The sequence below is a fragment of the Schistocerca serialis genome, chromosome 6 (genome assembly GCF_023864345.2).
Source record: "Schistocerca serialis cubense isolate TAMUIC-IGC-003099 chromosome 6, iqSchSeri2.2, whole genome shotgun sequence".
In the NCBI taxonomy this organism is placed as follows: Eukaryota; Metazoa; Arthropoda; class Insecta; order Orthoptera; family Acrididae; genus Schistocerca; species Schistocerca serialis.
The window spans coordinates 252,426,772-252,448,379 of record NC_064643.1 but is presented as its reverse complement, the minus strand read 5'-3'; positions in this window follow the sequence as shown (position 1 = coordinate 252,448,379).

Below are 21,608 nucleotides of genomic sequence, written 5' to 3'. Positions count from 1 at the left end.
AGTATTCAGTGCTATTGACAAGGTATTTCAGATCGTTTCCGTATTTCTGGATTTCTGGAAGGCTTTGGACACTGTACCACACAAGTGGCTTGTAGTGAAATTGCGTGCTTATGGAATATCGTCTCAGTTATGTGACTGGATTTGTGATTTCTTGTCAGATCGGCCACAGTTCGTAGTAACTGACGGAAAGTCATCGAGTAAAACAGAAGTGATTTCTTTCGTTACCCAAGGTAGTGTTATAGGCCCTTTGCTGTTGCTTATCTATATAAACGATTTGGGAGACAATCTGAGCAGGTTGTTTGCAGATGACGCTGTCATTTATCGACTAATAAAGCCATCAGAAGATCAAAACGAATTGCGAAACGATTTAGAAAAGATGTCTGAATGGTGCGAAAATTGGTAGTTGACCCTAAATAACGAAAAGTATGAGGTCATGCACATGAGTGCTAAAAGGAATTCGTTAAACTTCCGTCACACGATAAATCAGTCAAATCTACAGGACGTAAATTCCACTAAATATCTGGAAATTACAATTACGAACAACTTAAATTGGAAGGAACACATTGAAAATGTTGTGTGGAAGCCTAACAAAGGACTGCGTTTTGTTGGCAGGACACTTAGAAACTGTAACAGATCTACTAAGTAGACTGCCTACACTACGCTTGTCCGTCTTCTTTTAGAATACTGCTGCGCGATGTGGGACCGTTACCAGATAGGACTGACAAGAGTACATCGAAAAAGTTCAAAGAAAGGCAACGCACTTTGTACTATCGTGAAATATGGGAGAGAGTGGCACTGGAATGAAGCAGGATTAGGGTTGGACATCATTGAAAGAAAGGTGTTTTTCGTTGCGACGGAATCTGCTCACGAAATTCCAATCACAAACTTTCTTCTCCGAATGCAAAAATATTTTTTTGACACTGACCTACATAGGGAGAAACGATCACCACGTTAAAATAAGGGAAATTAGAGCTCATACGAGATATAGGTGTTCGTTCTTTCCTCGCACTATACGAGATTAGAATAATAGAGAATAGTCAAGGTGGCTGGATGAACCCTCTGCCAGGCACTTAATTGTGATTTGCAGAATATCCATGTAGATTAGATGTAAATGTAGATGTAGATATCATATGCCACGTTTGGGATAGTAGATGTATACATAATGGGCTCAATGACGTCCAACAGTCACCGTAATGGCTTACCTACCAGAGCGCCATCTGTGTCTACTCTTTAATAGGAAATGTTCACAGGTAGAAGGCTCAGTGTGGTGCAAGCGTTTGAAGCAAGCAGGCAACCATATCATGGAGACCCGCTTTCTAGAGCCAACTGAGCGAGTTTGAAGGGGTCAAACTGAGGCCTTCGAGTGACGGGATGGTCCTTTTGGAGAAATTTCACACGAGTTGGACGCACTGCAGTTGTGCAACGATGCTGGTGTCGGAGGCCACGTGAAAGAGATTGTGGACGTCCACGCACCACGGACACCCGCCGGTATGTTAAGGACCGCAGTAGCAGATCTTACCGCTATCACAGCATAGAAAAAAGGGCGTATGAGCCTTGAAGCGTTAATTCGAACCGTTAGGAATGGGTTACTAGCAGTGGACCTGCGTGCACGCACACCTAAAGCCCGTCTTCCATTCATGCTACAGCATCGACATGCACAGCTAGACTGTTGCCGTCGGCTCGGTACGTGAAAAATGTTGTTTTACCCCTCTTTATTCGTTCTTGCTACAGGAAGGTGATGTATTGTTCGAACAGGATAACACTCGTCCACACACTGCCCGTAAAAGTCAATGTGCCCTGCAATGGGTGCAGCAACTTCCCTCTCCAGCACGATCTCCGGACTTTTATCCAATAGGGCACGTATGGTATTCGATGGTATGAGAAGTGGCTTGTGCGATTCGTCAACTACGGACTCTTCCAGAACTACGTGAACAGATGGAACAGACGTGGAGTAACGTATCTTAGGACAGTATTCTCCGTCGGTACGATCTACTGGATGCCAGAGTCAGTGGCTGCATTGCTGTCTGTGGACGCTACACCAAGTACTGATACGGGCGTTTCAGCGTGGGTCTATACGTGGTACCTCAGAACCGCTGTGTTGTTTATCTGTAAATGTAATCATTCATGTACGTATGTATGTTTATATTGAACTGGGGGCCTAGAAATGACGGAGAGGCTTCATCCGTGTATGTCAGTGGTACACAGCCCCACAACAGGCTACAGCACCGAACCGAGGGTTATTGTGCGGTTCGGTCCCCAATGAACCCCACTCCCCCCCACTCTCCCCCCGGGAACGACTAATTGCAGACGAGTGTAACGCCAATGTTTGCGTGGTAGAGTAATTATGGTGTAAGCGTACGTGGAGACAGTGTTTCCACAGCAATCGCCGACATAGTGTGACTGAGGTGGAATAAGGGCAACCAGATGGAAAACTGCCGTAAAAACCACCCACAGGCAGGCCGGCACACCGGACCTCGACACTTATCAGACTGGCGGATTCATGACAGGGACCGGCACGGCTTCCCGCTAGTGAAGCAGTGTGTTAGACCACACGCCTACCTAAGCGGTATCATTTCATGTACTCCATATACATTTTCTCACCAATAAATTTTGAGTGGATTGGGAACCTCTCAAACTGTGTACCATATTTTTCCAACAGTGTAATTTCAATGTTGTTGACTTTTGTGAAAGCAGCACTCATACAGCTGGACCGAGATGTCTGAATGAACTGGCTTTGTTGCAGGAGTCATTGAGGTTAGAACTAATTTAGTGCGACCATGAAAAACCTAAATCAGTATGGACAAAAGGGATACAGAAGTTGTGTAAAAATGTGAAACACCAAAAACACAACATATTACCATTCCTAACATGGTACACAAAATCGGATGGTATTCAAAACAACATCCAGTTGTCACAGAATGCCGAAATACAGGTCCAATATGATTTGTAAGGGAATCTTACACCATTCTTCCAACAAAACAATGGCAAGTTCAGGTAACTACAAAGGCTGTTGACAGCAGTCACGCATTCTTTTCTCTGAAGTAGACCACAAAGGCTGAGTTGTATTGAGGACTGCTGATTACGGTGGCCAGGAGAGACTTGACAATTCATCCGCGTCCTCACACAACCACTACTGCATGGTGCCCGCAATGTGAACAGGGGTTCTGCAGTTTTGGAACACAGCATCATCATTGGGAGCATGATCACATGAGATTGGCTTGATCACGTAGAATATTCATATAATCCTTAGCCATAAAGCGACCTTGGATACTACACTACTGGCCTTTAAAATTGTACAGCCTGGAACCGAGCGACCGCTACGGTCGCAGGTTCGAAATGGTTCAAATGGCTCTGAGCACTATGCGACTTAACTTCTGAGGTCATCAGTCACCTAGAACTTAGAACTAATTAAACCTATCTAACCTAAGGACATCACACACATCCATGCCCGAGGAAGGATTCGAACCTGCGACCGTAGCGGTCTCTCGGCTCCAGACTGTAGCGCCTAGAACCGCACGGCAACACCGGCCGGCCGCAGGTTCGAATCCTGCCTCGGGCATGGATGTGTGTGATGTCCTTAGGTTAGTTAGGTTTGATTAGTTCTAAGTTCTAGGCGACTGATGACCTCAGAAGTTAAGTCGCATAGTGCTCAGAGCCATTTGAAGCCATTAAAATTGCTACACTGAGAAGAAATGCCTATGATAAACGGGTGTTCATTGGACAGATATATTATACTAGAACTGACATGTGATTAAATTTTAACGCAATTTGGGTTCATAGACCCTGAGAAATCAGTACCCAGAACAACCACCTCTGGCCGTCATAACGGCCTTGATGCGCCTGGGCATTGAGTCAAATAGAGCTTGGATGGCGTGTACAGGTACAACTGCTCATGCAGCTTCAACACGATACCACAGTTCATCAAGATTAGTGACTGGCGTATTGTGACGAGCCAGTTGCTCGGCCACCATTGACCAGCACATTTTCCAGAGATCTGGAGAATGTCCTGCCAGGGCAGCAGTCAAACATTTTCTGTGTTCAGGAAGGCTCGTACTGGACAACATACGGTCGGGAATTATCCTGCTGAAATGAAGGATTTCGCAGGGATCGAATGAAGGGTAGAGCCACGGGTCGTAACACATCTGAAATGCTACGTCCACCGTTCAAAGTGCCGTCAACGCGAACAAGAGGTGACCGAGACGTGTAACCAATGGCACCGCAAAGCATCACGCCGGGTGATACTCCAGTATGGCGATGACGAACACACGCTTCCAATGTGCGTTCACCGCGATGTCGCGAAACACGGATGTGACCATCATGATGCTGTAAACAGAAACTGGATTCATCTGAAAGAAGTTTTGCCATTCGTACACCCAGGTTCGTCGTTGAATACACCATCGCAGGCGCTCCTGTCTGTGATGCAGCGTCAAGGGTAACCGCAGCCTTGGTCTCCGAGCTGATAGTCCATGCTGCTGCAAACGTCGTTGAACTGTTCATGCAAATGGTTGTTGCCTTGCAAACGTCCCCATCTGCAGACTCAGGGATCGAGACGTGGCTGCACGATCCGTTACAACCATGCGGATAAGATGCCTGTCACCTTGACTGATAGTGATACGAGGCCGTTGGTATCCAGCACAGCGTTCCGTATTACCCTCCTGAACCCTCCGATCCATTATTCTGCTAACAGTCATTGGATCTCGACCAACGCAAGCAGCAATGTCACGATAGGATAAACCGCAATCGCGATAGGCTACGATCCGTCCTTTATCAAAGTCGGAAACGTGATGGTACGCATTGCTCCTCCTTACACGAGGCATCACAACAAAGTTTCATCAGGCAACGCCGGTCAACTGCTATTTGTGTACGAGAAATCGGTTGGAAACTTTCCTCATGTCAGCACGTTATAGGTGTCGCCACCAACGCCAACCTTGTGTGAATGGTCTGGAAAGCTAATCATTTGCATATCAAAGCATCTTCTTCCTCTCGGTTAAATGTGGCGTCCGTAGCACGTCATCTTCCTGTTGTAGCAATTTTAATGGCCAGTAGTGTAACTACTAAGTCCACGGAATACCGCGATATGGTCGTACAAATCATCGCTGTACTCCAGCTGTATTTAAGTCTTGCTATGTAAATTATGCCAGAAATAAAAAATGTGAACAACTAGACTCTTTGGAGCAAAGAATTTCTTCCGTTGCTCCGTAGTCCCAGGTTTATCCCTTCATTATCACGTTTTCTTGTTAAGGGCGTTTATATTACTGATGTGAGATCTTAGAAATCCAGCTCTCCCTGCAGTTTCCTGATTTTGTGGTTCCATTCGTTGTTGTTGTTGTGGTCTTCAGTCCTGAGACTGGTTTGATGCAGCTCTCCATGCTACTCTATCCTGTGCAAGCTTTTTCATCTCCCAGTACCTACTGCAACCTACATCCTTCTGAATCTGCTTAGTGTATTCATCTCTTGGTCTCCCTCTACGATTTTTACCCTCCACGCTGCCCTCCAATACTAAATTGGTGATCCCTTGATGCCTCAGAACATGTCCTACCAATCGATCCCTTCTTCTGGTCAAGTTGTGCCACAAACTTCTCTTCTCCCCAATCCTATTCAATACTTCCTCATTAGTTACGTGATCTACCCATCTAATCTTCAGCATTCTTCTGTAGCACCACATTTCGAAAGCTTCTATTCTCTTCTTGTCCAAACTATTTATCGTCCATGTTTCACTTCCATACATGGCTACACTCCATACGAATATTTTCAGAAATGACTTCCTGACACTTAAATCAATACTGGATGTTAACAAATTTCTCTTCTTCAGAAACGCTTTCCCTGCTATTGCCAGCCTACATTTTATATCCTCTCTACTTCGACCATCATCAGTTATTTTGCTCCCCAAATAGCAAAACTCCTTTACTACTTTAAGTGCCTCATTTCCTAATCTAATTCCCTCAGCATCACCCGATTTAATTAGACTACATTCCATTATCCTTGTTTTGCTTTTGTTGATGTTTATCTTATATCTTCCTTTCAAGACACTGTCCATTCCATTCAACTGCTCTTCCAAGTCCTGTGCTGTCTCTGACAGAATTACAATGTCATCGGCGAACCTCAAAGTTTTTATTTCTTCTCCATGAATTTTAATATCTACTCCGAATTTTTCTTTTGTTTCCCTTACTGCTTGCTCAATATGCAGATTGAACAACATCGGGGAGAGGCTACAACCCTGTCTTACTCCCTTCCCAACCACTGCTCCCCTTTCATGTCCCTCGACTCTTATAACTGCCATCTGGTTTCTGTACAAATTGTAAATAGCCTTTCGCTCCCTGTATTTTACCCCTGCCACCTTTAGAATTTGAAAGAGAGTATTCCAGTCAACATTGTCAAAAGCTTTCTCTAAGTCTACAAATGCTAGAAACGTAGGTTTGCCTTTCCTTAATCTTTCTTCTAAGATAAGTCGTAAGGTCAGTATTGCCTCACGTGTTCCAGTGTTTCTACGGAATCCAAACTGATCTTCCCCGAGGTTGGCTTCTACTAGTTTTTCCATTCGTCTGTAAAGAATTCGTGTTAGTATTTTGCAGCTGTGACTTATTAAACTGATAGTTCGGTAATTTTCATATCTGTCAACACCTGCTTTCTTTGGGATTGGAATTATTATATTCTTCTTGAAGTCTGAGGGTATTTCGCCTGTTTCATACATCTTGCTCACCAGATGGTAGAGTTTAGTCAGGACTGGCTCTCCCAAGGCCATCAGTAGTTCCAATGGAATGTTGTCTACTCCGGGGGCCTTGTTTCGACTCAGGTCTTTCAGTGCTCTGTCAAACTCTTCACGCAGTATCACATCTTCATCTACATCCTCTTCCATTTCCATAATATTGTCCTCAAGTACATCGCCCTTGTATAGACCCTCTATATACTCCTTCCACCTTTCTGCTTTCCCTTCTTTGCTTAGAACTGGGTTTCCATCTGAGCTCTTGATATTCATACAAGTCGTTCTCTTATCTCCAAAGTTCTCTTTAATTTTCCTGTAGGCAGTATCTATCTTACCCCTAGTGAGATAAGCCTCTACATCCTTACATTTGTCCTCTAGCCATCCCTGCTTAGCCATTTTGCACTTCCTGTCGATCTCATTTTTGAGACGTTTGTATTCCTTTTTGCCTGCTTCATTTACTGCATTTTTATATTTCTCGTTTCATCAATGAAATTCAATATTTCTTCTGTTACCCAAGGATTTCTACTAGCCCTTGTCTTTTTACCTACTTGATCCTCTGCTGCCTTCGCCACTTCATCCCTCAAAGCTACCCATTCTTCTTCTACTGTATTTCTTTCCCCCATTACTATCAATTGTTCCATTCGTATCGTTTTGGTATTGACAGTGTTTGCGAGTGCGGCATTCAGTCCTGCAGTGACTTTTGCAGCTATTGCCCTCCTAGTTTTCGTCAAAGTCCTCTTCAGTTACCGGCTGTGATTATCACTTAACAGACACCATTGTTCTCATTGCGATGCTCAAGAGCCGGTGAAATCGAAAGTTTTCCTGCCTTTCATTAAGGACGTTACAGATCGCATAGGAAAAATCTGGAAAAAGTGGAACTTCTTAGTAATATACAAACCTGGCTGTAAGATACAAGAGTAGCTAAACTCGGTCAAGGATGCTCTCCAGTCTCAAGAAAAAGGAGGAATTTATATCATTACGTATAGGTGATGGGAGGTGTACGTAGATACTACAAAAAGAACGATAAAAAAAAGACTGGAAGAGCACAAGGGCAACTCCAGAAGAGAGGTGTTGACAGATCAGCTGTTGCTGAACATGGTTTGCAGCCAGGAGACCACCACATTCGTTTTGATGGGACCGAAGTACAAGCGGATACCATGAAAGGCTACGGAGAGAAGCCACAGAGATTGTAAAACACCCCCGGAATTTCAATAGGAAGGAGGAGAGCTGAAACTGAATGACATCTGGATTCCTATGCTGAAGAAGATGTGTACCACCGTGTGGTGATAGCAACAGCTAAAGACGGCTGTCAACACCGGCCAATTTTGCTCAAACATTCGAAACATCTGACGTCTTGCCACTGCGAGGAAGCAGAATTTTACTGCAGTTAGTAGTGAGGATTGTGTGAATTGGACATTTAAAGAAACTACGATACCCCTTGAAAATGTCCTCCGGAGATGGGGACGTAACGGGGGTGTCAAAGTGAAATCCATTCGATAATGATATAATAGTGCGCAACATTTTATTAATTGTACCGTGTTCCACAACTGATCGGGAGATCTCGTGGTCACGTTCAGAGTGCGTTGCGCAATGATTGCATGAATTAAGCTTTCCGTCTACGTCGTATAAATTTTTGTCACGTTACCTCTCGAATCACCAAACACTTTGGCTCCATTAGGTACTTTAATACTCGCCATACGAACAACTAGCCCACGTTCGAATTCACGTAGCTCACACAGAACACCGTTTTGACCACGACTGACTCGCGCAAGGTATTGACGACATTACACAGGTGTCATCCGTGGTCTAATACATCACAGCAATCTGCAGTCTTAGCTAGCATCAGAATGTATGTTTAAGCATATCTTTCACAAGTTGTTTTTATATTTTTGTACAAACTTTGTAGGAACAATGCGCCTCTGAAATTCAAATCCAGAGGCATAACCACTGAACCACCTCACTGGGATACAGGCAGGAGAGTAATATTGTAACACAAGCGACATTTCCCAACGATATATCGGGACCGACCTGTGGCTTGAAACTGTGGTGTAAAACAGGTAACAGAACGGCTAATAATATACTGATCGCCTTACTAGCAATTCTAAGACATACAATACGAGCATTGTGTCTGAGTACTTACTTACTGCAAAGGGACAACGACAACGAAGTTATCTGCAGATAGAGTTTATTTTAGCAGCTGTAGTCTGTATTGTAACAACTGACCTGTTCTGTCATACGTTATACTATATTTTGTTTAAGGCTGTTACAAGTATGGGATTCCTGAAATTGACAAAATCAACACGATAATTAAGATTAGTGGATGAGCATTCAGAAGTTTAGAGGATAAGCAACATAATTGCTTCGTGGAGGTGCCACTGCAAAATGGAACCGGAAACTGCTTCATTCCTTCGGTATAATCGTAGCATTTGGAGAGTTCGCAATGAAGACCGTGAAATATTAACATTCGATAGAACGAGAGTGTGTTGATTATTTACACAACAATAAAATAATTTCACGTTGTATCTTCATTAGCTATGCCATGTTATACTTGGCGTTCTAACACTGCTTATCTTTATATCCATTTAAAAGGCACCGTTACGAAGTTAGATAAGAGCTAATTGCATTTTTAGGTACTCACATAGTTATGTAAATACCCAGTGTTAAATATGGTTAGAAATTGCATGGCGTAATAAGCAAAATTTTTAATACCCAGCTTATGTCGTGAATCTTTCTTCTCTAGAAGCTGATCTAAAAGTCCCGGTTTGACAAACATTTTGGTGAAGTGGAGATATTAACACTTTCTTTACATTTTCTTTTATTTCCCATCCAGGCATGGCATAACAGTGAAATTTATGTATCGTTTTTCCCCACAACGTTAAAGACAGCCTCTTTAAGTGTATACACAGATTTCATACTCATCACTATCCTCAGTCCACACATTCATAAAACACACCAAATGCATTTTCAATATATATTACAGTTTCTAATGTAAAAATATCCCACTTGTTGTACATTCTGTTCACAGCACAAAGGCTACCTCACTACTCCGTGGCTGAGCAAGGACTGTCCCACACGGGTCCGAGACAAAGACCAATGTACTTCTGGCGCTTATGATAAACGATATATTACAACAAGTTCTAGATTGTTCCACAACCGGCAACTGGTCGAATAACATTCCTATTATAGTTTTCTGCACAATAAGTAAATAAATAGTTACAATGAGAACACGCCTCTTGAAATTATTAAAGGTTAGGAATATAAAATTAAACATATATCATTGCACATTAATTTGAAATAGAATTTTGTAAAAATTACGGCCTATGCCTCACCGAAACCAAGTAAATACTCGTATATTTCATCTCATACGACAGTTTTTGTATGAAAACTTGAGTTTGCTTTCGAACAAGCGTAACAGTTCTTCATTTTGTGGATAACAAAATTCCATGAGAAATTTCATAACCAAAATATTGTTAAGTGTGAAAATACGCCGTTTGTGTTAAAGAAGAATTGAAATTTGTAGGGTAATTAACTTCTTTTGCAATAAGAAATAATGTTTCAAAGTATTTGGCGTCCCAATTAAAGCTTCCGATTCAGAAATTTGTAGAGAAAGAACCACTGCTCAGAATGACATCAAATGTCAACAGCATCTTATTGACGCAGGGGGAAAAGTCACGAATAAAATGATAAGAGAAAGAAAATTAGACCAATAGATGTTGCTGTAAGCGTCAGAATACTCACCCCAACAGACGCGCGTCTCAGTTTGGGTCCGAGGCATCCGACATCACTGGACATGAAGGATCTCGCGCTGCTACCAAGCTCTTTTGCGGTAATTGCCCTACGGAAGTTGCCGACACCCAGTGGTATGAGAAAAGCCACTGGTCCGATGTATGCTAAGGGTCTAGCGAAAATGATAATAAAATTCGAAAAAACAGGTTCCTTTTAAATGCAACGTGACAAAAGTAGGAAAACAGCTAATCTGACGTTTGTCGAGGATGTGCCCACAGCACTGCAGGAGAGGGTGAGCGATGGTGTGCAAACATGCAGTGGATAGGCAATTGCCCGAACGTTGGACATACCTGCGAGCACAGTGCGTAAAATCCTACGAAATCACCAATGTGTAAGAGTTACTTTCTGCTCACAACCCAGTAAGACAAGCGCACGCTCTGGAATTTCTTGCTTGCATAGGAGTGGAAAGTGAATGGCCATGGAATATTTTGTGGGAACACGAAGCCCATTCCCATCTCGAAGGATGTACCAATAAGCAGCATTGCAAAATATGGGCCGCTGAAAATCCGTACGCTCGTCAACCGGTACCACTTCATCCTGCAAAGGTGACTGTGTGGTGTGGGTTGACGGTATCGTTTATCGTAGGGCCGTATTTTTTCGAGAAGGTGAGTCCTACTGGTCCCGTTACCTGTACCGTCATTGGTAAACGCTAGGAGAGTCGTTTCCGCACCAACGTGTTTTCAAGCCTTCAGTAGCGTGGACGTTTGAATGGAATCATCATATACAAGATGGCACTCCGCACAGTACAGAAAGTGAAACAACTGTTGAAGAAGCATTTCGGAATTGCTAGAATCATCAGGCATCACTTCCCTAAAGCCTGATAGCCTAGATTACCTGATCTTAACCCTTGTGACTTCTGGATGGGATCTGTCTCAAAGATGTTGAGGTAAGTTCTCCAATTACCAATGAAGCTTAGTTCATGCAAGCATTGCCCAACGCTCTCTGAACGTGACCACGAGATCTCCGATCTTTTGTGGAACATGGTACAATTAATAAAATGTTGCTTCCCATTATGCTATTGTCAAATGGATTTCACTTTGAAACCCCCGTTACGTCCCCATCTCCGGGGGACATTTTCGAGGGGTATCGTAGTTTCTTTAAATGTCTGATTCACACAATCCTCACTACTAACAGCTACAAAATTCCGCTTCCTCGCAGTGGCGTGACGTCAGAATTATACTGCAGCGAATTATAACGTCGAGGCCTGCCCAGCGCCAGGGGCATGTTCTTCGGGTTTAGCTCGAAGAACAAGGCATATTATAGTAGGTTTATATTCTTACTGGCACACATGTGACGCTGCAGAATATATATATATATATATATATATATATATATATATATATATATATATATATATATATAAATGCAATTAGTTATAGGATTTAGGTATAAATAGTAGATGTAGATATTATTTGCCCATTGTTGTTAGTAACTGTAGCTCACTATAAAACTAAAAAACTAGCTGCACAATTTAATAAAAAATTTATAACTGTTGGACCCACTAATGAGCTAAGGAAGTGGGTTAATTTGTATTAATTATAATGGTTATCTAATAAAGAATTAAAAAAAATTAAAAAAAAACTAACCAGTCAGGGTGTGAATCAGACATTCAAAGAAACTACCACCCCGTTGAAAGTGTCCTCCGATATGGGGAGGAAACATTCTGTTTTAACGTGAAATCCGTTCGACGATGGCACAATAGACCGAAACAGTGTGACTTTTTCGACGTTATAAGTTGACATTTTACAATTGTGGATGGTGTTGTTTCTTGATTTCAACTTGTGGTAGAAAACGGTAAACATGTCTTTTGCCATTAAAAACCGATGCCATATTGCTTTTTTGAGGTTTTTGGCCACAGGAAAATTAAAAAGCGATGTAATTTCGCTTTTTATGCAGTTTTTGGCCTCAGGGCAATCGCCAACCGATTATTTCCTATCCGATGTTGTACGACCTTACCGTGGTGGAGTGGATTACGTAACTAACAGTGCCCCTACTGTTGACTGCAGGACTAGTGATGCACATAGACAAGTTCGGATGGTGTAACACCTCACACGTAGACCAACGTATTTCGATTCATCTGTCAGGACAGCGCCGTCTATTGGTAAAATTTTCATTTTCTTCCATGTCGTTTCGTCCTGCATCAGTTATATGCTGCTCTAATTTGAAGTCATTGTGAGCAATGGTTCTCTTTCTACAGCGGTACTTTAACTATGAGAACCTACATTACAGAAAAACTCGGGAAAGTACGAAAATTAAATGAATACAACGATCCGACAGGGTCGCCTCTTGCACTTGGAATTTTAGATAAAACTTTGCTGAAAACAGAATGTAATCGCAAATTTCCACAAACAGGCTTACTATCATAATTACTATTGATCAAAGATCCCCATAACTCTCGACTCAGGCATTACTCAATAATATCCGTTCGTCCGTATCGGCACAACATCTGTCTTCCCGCTCTCTCTTAAACGATGTTTACAAAGCGCCTTTATACTGTTCTTGTTTAAATCATCACTTTCAAATCGGTAGGCTTCACAGAGTAAATTGTCTACATATCCACACTTACCATCAAACTTAGACCTCGATGCAATTTAAAATGCTCCCGTTGAACTCAGATTTTACTGTAATCTTATTCGCATTATGTGTTCCTGTCTTGACAGGCAACCGCAACAACAGTACTAAACTTATATTTCACCAGGTTCTCTGAACACAAGCGAGCAGTGGTTACAAAGATTAATGGGTCTTCTTTGATGTTGGTTCTGACGACCTAGCATAAATTTCCTGGTAATTTTCCTACGTCGCTTATTTTCATAACATCATTCCAGGCAGTTCATTTGCATATAAAGTAGACTTAAAAGTGTATTTCTATTAAATAAACTGCCTTACGGAGTTCCGCTTTCGCTTCTCCTGGACTCTCATATAAGTTTCACTGTGCTGCATGCAAATATGTCGATAAAAATCCCGTTTGGATTCGTCACTTATACACTCTTCATTTCAGGCAGTAAGCGGAAAATTATGATTTTACCACAAATTTTCTAAAGCAGTTAGTAGTCTGGTGCACATGAACTGCAAACGGTACTATGGTACTTGGTTTACTGTCGAATCATTCGAAGCAAAACCAGTGAACAATAATAAAACAAAGAAATAACGAGACTGCTTCTGGTTCCCTAGAATTTGCAATAATCTACACTTTAATACAAAGAACTAATTGGGAAAGGAGTGGAGCTAACAGTCGTCTTGACTCTGTGCGGTTCTGAGTAGCCCCATTCATCCTGTTCTATTTCCACGAAGCGGTGATTTGTCTGTAATGACTTCAAGGCTGACGAGATGTTTAAAACTACTAATGATCCACCTCATTTATTCGGCTACACAATGGAATCTGCAAGGACTCAGACATACAGGACTGAAGCTGAGCAGCGCCGTGTAATCAGTTATCATTTATTATTATAAATACTATTTTATTAAAAATGTTGTTTTTGAAGAAATTTACTGAAATAACAAGTTCTCATCTATTATCTTCATATAAAAATAAGTAAGAGCTCTCAAAGTACGAAGGGAAAGTGTTAAAATTAGAAAATATACTACCGGTTTCGCAAGATTTTAACTGCATCATAAGCTACAACCTGTACAATTTTCTCACGTAAATCAAGAAAACATAACTAAAATGAAAAATATATACGACATGAAAAATACTTAGAAAATAAAGCCACGTTCCGATCAAGAAAAGAGACCGGCATTTTTTCACGGTCATAGGAATTTTTCTCTGATTAGTGGACCGTCAATCGTAAAGTAACAAAAAATAGCATAAGACACTCCCGTAATACCTAGAGAAGACGAAAGCGAAAATTAAGAAATTTCTAGTGAAATACTGAGACAAGTAAAATACAAATTTTCCTGTTAGGCCTTAGGATAGAAGAGGGGTTAAATACCGCTTAAGACTAAATTATTGGGTCTTCACCAGTATGATTTTTAATCCATTTTAGGCAAATTATGGACCGTAAGCTGCTTACATTTTACATAATCCCATGGGTAATATTATACGGTCTATGCTTTGATCATTATTGAGGTTATAAGGACCCCGTTAGCTCACCTGGAATTTTTTAGTATTTTACCTACCTGATAGTCTTTTATCAGGAATTTCTTTTTATTAGCTTTCGCTGTTTCTTGGTATCACGGGAGAGTTTAATGTTCAAAATGTCTCCGAGCACTATGGGACGACAACACACATCCATGCCCGCGGCAGGACTCGAAACTTCGACCGTAGCGGCGGAGCAGTTCCAGACTGAAGCGCCTAGAACCGCTTGGCCACACCGGCCGGCGTTTTATTAAATTTTGTTATTTTATGCTTGACGTCCGCTGCTTAGCGAAAAGTTGCCGACTATGAACTCTGCGTCACGCCATTCTCTTTTCTCGATCGAAATAAAACTTCATTTTGTCAACATGTTCATCTGTATATAATTTTCGTTTCAGTTTTGTTTTCTTGCCTTACGTCAGTCTTTGCCTATCAAGTTTGTTCGAGTAACCGTCGTCATCGGCAAAGAGAAAAATATTCGTTTTGTTAATAGAAACTGCCTGTTTCTTGCTACAATGTATTTTATATGTTCCAGACGCGTTTCACCTTCTACATTGCACTGAATATGCTTTAAAGTAAAAAAATAAAGCGCATCTGGAACATACAAATTACATATCAGCAAGAAAAGGCGGTTTTCATTTACGAAACGAATGTCATTGTGTATCAATTTGCACAGATTCCAGCAGATGATGGAGCTAAAATACTGCGAAATCGGTAGTGCCTATAAATCAAGGACTTCCTGCTTAAGCGGTCTTCTATTCTCATAATTATATATCCAGGCTGTGGCTGCCATGACTACAAAATCTGCTGTGTACTTATCTACTGTTCTATAGCAACCTCTTCCTCCTTGAACGTCGTTAAACCAAACAATTTCAAAAATTACTCTTCAGTTGTCACGTAAAAAGTATGAAATAACAGTGGTTGGTTCAATGGCTCTAATACGACGAAGACATGTTCACATGTCAGAAGAATTTTAAAGATTGACATGCGCTAAATCACAGTCTTTTGCAGTATACCACACGAGAATGCTCATACGGCTGAAACTGCAATAGTTGAAATAAAAAAAATATTAAATTGAACAGCGACTATGTCTTTTAAAAAATGTTTTCATTTAGTGTCTATTCCATGTGTGTCACAGTCATAAACAGTCACATCAACAGGCCTCGTAATAATTTCTCCGGTCATTTGACAAGGTGCCGTACAGAAAAATTACAGTATTTCTTAGACGTTTATGACTAGCAATTGCTTATTCCTACTTCGTCAACTACCTATGAAGATTATATGAGATCAGAGTCACGCATAAAACTTGGCTTTGGTGTATTTTCGAAAACGTACATTGCTAAATCTGGTATGTGTTACATGCTAGTATTACGTTTCATCGTAGTGTTGATATTCTAAAACGGTTATAAATGTAGGGTATCAAGTTAATGTTCAGAAAGAGACATAGTGAGACACATACCATTACATTCGTAAAAGGGAGGAGGGGTGGAGACCAGGAACTCTCAAATCCTGAATTCAAAGCATTGGAAAATTCTGTTTAGCAGATATCAAGCTGAGGGTCCGTATGGATTTTTGCTGATACAATGATATAAAATGAGTGGCACCTAGACAGACACTCATTTGATAAATAAATCATTCAGTTTGGCGATCACCTTATTCCAATAATCACCGGCAAAGTGCCGTGTAACAGAATCACGCACAGGCGAAATGAAATTACTTGTATGTCAGATCCCCGACCAGCCGTACGAAGGCCTCCCTTGAGTATTACATCCGTGTTCTCTTGGATTTCTGTTTTCGACTTGTTGGGGCGATCCTCTCCAATGGTAGTTCATTACATGCATCTTATTTGGATGAACTATTGGATTCGTACGATTGTGTTATTTCTATATGCTTCTTAGTCATGAAATGCATGTTATGAGATAAATCTTCGTTTATCACGAGTGATAATTAAAACAAGGGTAAAAATACCATTTATTTCGGCAATTATACTTTTACCAGTAAACCCCCGATTCCTTAAAGAACGGATCTCCCATGTACAAAATAGGTTGAAACATGTGATTACAAATGGTTTAAAGTGTTAAACATATACAAGCAAGTAACCAAGAAAAATTTCAGAAACTGTTTGAAGTTGTGCTTAAAGTCGCCAACTGCTCTCATTATGGAACACTGGATGAATATAGTCTTATTAACCTGCGCTCCTTTTTAAGCGAAATCTAGTTTTTCTAGTATTCCCATGCTTATGATGTCACATGTTCTGAGATATGTATCGAGCAATTATATTAACTTTCAGGTGCGTAGATATTGTCGGCAAAGTGTGTTATGAAAAGAGTTTGTAGTAAAGAAGTAATAAATTACAAGCGTAATGCTCGATGCTGATGTTTTACTGCGAGCCATTTTAAGCAACATCTTGCTTTTATGGATATAAGTATTTATGATGTCATATCTTCTCAATTACGTGTCGTACAAAGATATGATTTTGCTCGTACATTAAGAGGTATATTCGAATGTTGTCTGCAAACTTTGTTGCGAAAACAATAGGCTGTAAAGAAGCAACAAATGAAAACCTCGTGCCTGATGTTGAAGAATGACTGTACAAAATGCGAAAATCTTGTAACTGATGAAGTATTTAATATTCATCATCGTCAGTTACAAAAACTGAATGGTGGGCTCCATTTGGTTACTAAGTTGTGCAGCGACCGTAAACTATAAAATTACCAAATAAGCAGCGACCAGTCGCCAAATCATGTTTTCTTTATTTACTTTTGCAAATCGATTTCAACTAATTAACAGCCATCATCGGTGCTAGAAATACAAGAATAAAAACAAAAGTAATTAATAAGAGTGACCAAATGAATAAAGGTCCGCAAAGCAACCTAAAACCAATTAAATGTATGTAAACGCATTAAACCATTTAAAATGCACATACAAATTTACCATTCAACGTGTATGTTGCCTGAGTAGTTATATGAATAACCTTTGCTCTTCGATAATATGATAAATAATTTTAAAATTCTTTAGAAAGCTTTTCAAAACTTTTTTCTACTGTGTGCATCTCACCTATGTTTGTTCCTTTTTTACTAATTTGTGCAATCGCTTTTTGGCGTATATAACTGTGCTATGTGGTTGAGAAAATCTTTGTCAATGTATCCATTTTTTTAAATTTTTCAGTATTTTATCATTGTATTTTATCGCACTTTGTATGTCATTTATTCTTCTCATTTTTATTTTAGCTGTATCTTTTTGCATAGAGGGCGGGTTTGAATGCACCGCCCCCTTATGGTTTCTCGTTGTCATAGTCAATTCTCAATGTATCACTATGTTTGACCTCTGCTTAAGACAGTGTTACTACTCAGAGAACATATACGTTGAAATGTATATTTGTATGTGCATTTTAAATGGTTTAATGCGTCTACATACATTGGTTTAACGTTGCTTCATGTACGTTTATTCATTTGGTCACTCTTATTAATTATTTTTATTTTTGTTGTTGTATTTGTAGCGCCGATGATGGCTGTTAATCAGTTGAAATTGGCCGGCCGGAGTGGCCGAGCGGTTCTAGGCGCATCAGTCTGGAACCGCACCACCGCTACGGTCGCAGGTTCGAATCCTGCCTCGGGCATGGATGTGTGTGATGTCCATAGGTTAGTTAGGTTTAAGTAGTTCTAAGTTCTAGGGGACTGATGACCTCAGAAGTTAAGTCCCATAGTGCTCAGAGCCATTTGAACCATTTGAATCAGTTGAAATCGATTTGCAAAAGTAAATAAAGGAAACATGATTTTGCGGCTGGTTGCTGCTTATTTAGTAATTTTAGCTCCAAAACCGTTTGAAATTATGTGAAAAGTTTGTTGGAAGTCGCCAAGTGCTCTCATTTTGAAAGATGGAATGAATAGAGTCCGAGTATTTGCGCTCCGTCATCTACGCTGCCTCAAAACAAACACACAGTTTCTAACCGTAAAACGGCCTTATTTTGTTAAATATGATTATAACTCGTAACCAGTCGCATGTGACAGCGTTTTAAGTTTTATAATTCTATCAATACTTAAGTGAAATATTGAGAAGCTAATTTTTGTTACTATGGAATCCGTTACATAGAAGACCATGAAACTGATACTGTGTTGTCGGATAGCGGTTTTGAAATAGAAATTACGGTGTTATGCAGCTCCACATACTTCACTGCGTAATTTCCTTTCTACATGTTCGTTTTAGCACAAAGCAAGAGACCGTGGAGTTAAGCTGATTGCTTATCCTCGCTCCTCACACTCGTTGTACGGAATGAAGGGAAGTCTACATCTGTGTGTGAAAGCCCATACAGAACTGCACGAATGCTGCCGATAGAAACCGAAGCGTTTACCGCTGACGAGCACCTTCAAGGGGGAAAGATGTCTTGTTCAAATGGCTCTAAGCACTATGGGACTTAACATTTGAGGTCATTAGTCCCCTAGACTTAGAACTACATAAACCTAACTAACGTAAGCACATCACACACATCAATGGCCGAGGCAGGATTCGAACCTGCGACCGCAGCAGCAGTGCGGTTCCGGACTGAAGCGCCCAGAACCACTCGGCCACAGCGGCCGGCGTGAAGATGTCTGCAGCCGTGCACTGCACAGTACGTATACGCGGCGTGCTGAAAAAGTTATTTCGAGAAGAGGGAAGATAGAAAACGTGGTGCAAAGAAAATGTGGGTGTTTCAGCTGACAATGTGAAGTGAAACTGTATGTTTTTGACATTACAAATAACAATCACAACTACAGGGATAAACTTGACACATCATTAAACGAAATATGCTGTATGTTGTAAGAGTCTAGGACACAGACAACAGTGAGGGAAACTGAAGATGGAAATAGACACTTGTGTTCACAGTACTGTAAAGACAGAAAAGTCATTGAGAGAATGGGTAGACGTGGTGCTGGCAGAGGGGATGCTAATGTACAGGTTTTTTATACATGTCAGTTCGCCGGGATCTAAGAGTAGCCGATAACATCTCGGAAATAATAAGTACGTTTCACAACTTGTTCATATTTGTTTCAGAAAGTCTAGTAAGGAACGGTAGTTGTACACGATCATCTTAAAACTGATATCGAAATGAGTCCTCGCAGTTTTCCGAAGAAATTTCGAGCCTACCTCTTCTTCCGCCTGAACACTCATGATCACCGGTTTCTTCTTTTAACAATGTTTACTGTCAGTGAATTTGATGCAGTTGCCGCAGAGAAGGTAACAATTTGCTTACTTCCTTTTAGCACTCGGCGCCATGATAAACTCTCTACGCACGCAGTTATGACGTGCGCTTTGTGATGCGTCTAACCACACGCGACTTTTCCCGTTCGTTTTAGTGTGCGCTTCGTTGTTCGCTTTGAGAGACGTTGTATTGTCAACGCCACTATTTCGTGTCACCAGTGTATGCGACAGTGCTCGAGGTTTATGAAGTGATGAATATTTTTCCAGAAATGACTTTCAATAATAAAAAATGAAAACAGATAAAGAAAAGGTTTATTATTGTATTATATTATTATATGTTTTATTATTTTCATAAAAAGTTTTCTACAATGAATAATGATATGACAGAAGATAATACCAGTAAAAGAATGTATTGGTACTGTATTGACTGTGAATTTTTACCTTCTGTTGTTCTGTATGATGTATAAAGAGGCTGAGATCAACGATTAAGCAGAGGTCTGTTCTTTTAAATACTGTAAAAATAATCGTGTTGTGTACAAGTAATCAGAAATATAACGTACAATTCCCTAAACGGAATTGTAGTGCACGGACTTTCATTTGTAACTAGTTAAGCTACTATGAATGTCTTAAGTTTTGTGTCCGCAGCAAACGGAAAACCCTTTAGCGCCTGGTATGACGATACTGAATTATTGGTATTTGTTGAATAATAGTGATACTGAGAACAGTCAGAACTCTGTAGAATTCTGACATTTAATCCAGCATAAAGGCAAAGCTTGATGTAATTGATTTTCTACGAAAAATTACGTTGGTAAGGATACCCAGTCCAGACTGTTTTATCTGCTTCCATTATGTGGGCGTATGAAGTGGCAATTTCCAACTGCAGAAATAATCAGACATTAATTCTTTCGATCGATATTATGATATTTAAGCATAGAGGACAAAAACGTACAGGAATATTTTATTTTCTATTATAACAGTGAAAATAACATCAACTAGAACAATATTAACAGCACATAAGTAAGAATTATCAGAGATTATTTATTTCTTTTAAATAATGCTCTTATTCTTGCTGCTACATTTTCATGTGTTTTACAATAACACGTACACACCACCACAAAAACCTTAAACAAACAGAACAAAGCCCATCACAACGTGTAAACGTAAACGAAAGAAGCAACGGTTTCGAGACTCCAGGGTTGCGTTGATGCCGATCGTGGAGTTTGGAACGACCCACTCCACCACGTACGTTCATATACCTAAAAAGAAAGGAACAATACATTTGAGAGAAGCGCCGATTGTACAGGATAGGCTAGCCTGGAGAGCCACGTCTCCTAAATCTTTTGACTGAAGACAACAACTTTCACATCTATCTAACAGCCTCGTATGTTTTCAGTGACCCAATATATTCTCTGAGTAGCACAGAAGAACATAATTATTATCCATCTTTTAAAAATGTATCTAAAAATATTTCCACTACACCCTTATATATCTTCGACCATTAGTGGTTTATTTGAGACAATTTGCATACTGGAATAGTACAATTCACAACTATGTAAATTGGCATTTCCATGAAATGACAAACGAGGTTCGTCTATCCGCAGGACATTTGATAGTCATTCACATTATTTTACATTTTAAGCAGCTATTAAGTGAGCTTAAACGACTTAGGGCACAGGTTCCTGGAGAGATCACTGCAATTTTACACTGAAATATATATACATTTATTCCAACAATGTTATATTATTTTATTTTAATAAATACAACAACCATCCAATTTCCTATGTTATTTTAAGTTGTCAATACGCATTTCGGGAGGCTTTCACCCATTTTCAGTTGGTGTAATGAATATTTAACGTTCATTTAGTCCAG